The sequence below is a fragment of the Sycon ciliatum genome, chromosome 4 (assembly GCF_964019385.1).
Source record: "Sycon ciliatum chromosome 4, ocSycCili1.1, whole genome shotgun sequence".
In the NCBI taxonomy this organism is placed as follows: domain Eukaryota; kingdom Metazoa; phylum Porifera; class Calcarea; order Leucosolenida; family Sycettidae; genus Sycon; species Sycon ciliatum.
The window spans coordinates 22,653,963-22,656,598 of NC_088646.1; positions in this window are offsets into that span (position 1 = coordinate 22,653,963).

Genomic DNA, 2,636 nt, shown 5'->3' on the forward strand with positions numbered 1-2,636 from the left:
AGCACCTGATGGACTGCACGTATTCCCTTTCACCGTTTCACCGTTTCAGAACATCAGATTTTATATGCTTTTGCTTAGTTGTAAATCTTAAAATTGCAGAATAACCTGAATTCCGAAAAGGCGAAAAGGTGACAACAGTGTAATGAATACAATAAACAGAACCAGCTTCTACCATAAGCTGATCTGTTTAGTGCCATCCTTTTTCTAATTATATTTCTGTTTTTCTTGCTAGCGTCTTCTAAAATATATTCTTTGGTTTGTGCAAATAGTTGCAAAGGAAGTCCTAGAGGATGGCTCCACCCTGTCACGATGAATTGCATTGTACCGGTCCAGAATCTCATATTCGCTCCGCATTTGTCCAGTTCAACACACTTTATTTGCAGAAAGAGTCTGACTATTATATTTCGGTCGTCCCTATTTGCATCTTCTTCAGTTTATACTTTGGTTTGTGCAATTTTTTCCTCATTGTTACGTCCAAGAGTAAATAACTACTTTTCGGTTTTAAAAAAAGCCATGTGTGAGTAGAATCCGGGCGTGAAGATTGTTTGTTTAGGGGGGCGTTCGTTTTTGATCTACAGGTTTGGGTAGAAACTACTTCTTACGGTAGAGGAGTTCGTTTTTGAAAAAAATTCTACTCAAAAGGGTAGATTCTACTTTCCTCTACCGGCTCTACCGGGAAAAAGTTGGTAGAATCCGGTAGAAGTTGGTAGAGCTACGGGATTTCCAGCAAGATCAAGGATTTGTACACAACTCCATAAAAAAAGAAACGTACACATCGTGTAAACTACTAGATCTGGTAGAACAGCGTTCGTACACTTGCCTCTACCATCTACCTCTATCGGTAGAGTGACTCTACTCTACTCTACCAGGTAGCTAAAAGCGAACGCAGCCTAGGTCAGAGTGAATAACCTTTGCTGCACGTCATACCACTTCACACTGTGATTCCACCGTAACACCGAGGTGCGTTTTGTCACGTATTGCTTGTCATGATGTCACGATGATGATGATCGTGAAAAAGCAGGAGAAGCTATTCTCATCGCCATGGCGATACGGGTATATGGCTACGAGCCTATGGTTTGATTGGTGTTGTAGGATCCACATCATAATGACGTAAACAAACAATCAGCGCTGTGTTCGTGATTATACTATGCATGCAGAAAGGGCAGCAGTATGAACCTACAAGTTACGTTATAAAAAAATGTTCTTTATCTCTGATCTTGCTGACCCACCCAAGTTAGGTGGTGTGTTGCTTTGCTCAGCGCGGCTTCGAATTGTAGTTAGACCGCATTGTCATGTACGGTCATGGACCTGTAACAGTGGGCATTATTTTTTGCCGTGGGACTTAGCTTGTGCACATTTTCACTGCGCTCACCTTCCCCTCATTGGTCCTACCATAACCTTGAACCTTCCAAGCTGGAAGGTTGTTGGTTTGGGCACCACTTATATACTGCTCAATCTGTCCCTCCAGAAACTTGCGGAGACATTTCGGAAATATCGCGGAAAAAGTTGCGAGGTAATATGCCACAAATTGCGGGGAATATTGCGGATTTTAGAGAGGTTAAGTTACACGTTTTTTGCCCTTTTTCAAAACGCGGTGCAAATCTCACGTTACGTGTAATTTTTAGAGTTAAGTTACACGTGCGACGTGACGTGAAATTTTGCCTGGCAGGATTCGGGTTTAGTTCGCACAAATATCAAATCTTCCAACAAACTTGATAAATCTCGATAAAATTCCGGAAACTCACACAAATTCGGTCGGGATAACCAAGCGAAACTTCCAAAAACTCACGTCCTGAACTTACGTGCGGGACAGTCAACTCACGTGAAACACGTCAAATTTTACGTGAGTTTTTTCACTTTTTGACGTAAAAGTTCACGGACGTAAGACTTTTACGTGAAACTTAGGGTGCGTTCTTAAATCCTCTCGGAAAAGTTGGAGACTCTCCGAAAAGTTCGAGAGCTGTTCTTATATCCTCTCCGAATTTTAGGAGGCTCTCCAAAGCTCTCAAAGCTCTCCAAGCTTCAGAGGTGGTTGAAACTTGGAGATTCCCGCGGTTTGGGATCAGCGCATGCGAACTAGGCTAAAAGCCACGTGTTGATCATGAGTGTACGCATTTCCCTTTTCGCATACGCACAGCGCATACTATTTTCGTGGCACTCAAGATCGCGGCCCCTTTGGCGCTTCCTTTTGCTTGACATCTTCAAAATATCTCCGAATTCTTCGAGACCCGTTCTTGAGGAATCCCAGTTTCTTCGACTTCTCTTTTCTTCTTCTCCTAGAAGCTAGGGAATTTAAGAACGCACCCTAAACCTCTCTTTTGTCAAATATTGCGGGATTATTGTGGTGAAATTGCGGCCGATTTGCTACTTGTACTGTACTGTAGTGGTGTACGATGTACGAGTCGTACAGCATAAATCATGCATCACAAAACAGAAAGTGTGCTGCGCTGACTGTCTGTGTTTTTTTGTTTTTGTTTTTTTTTCTTTCACAACAACTGCCAAGCCTCTTATACGGGCAAAATAAACACAATTACGAGTGCAACCTCAACAGCACCGGAAGAAAAACGAGCAAAAAATGGCTGTGAAGAAAGTCGAGAGAGCAAAAAATTAATGGCTGTGAAAACAGTCGAGAGAGC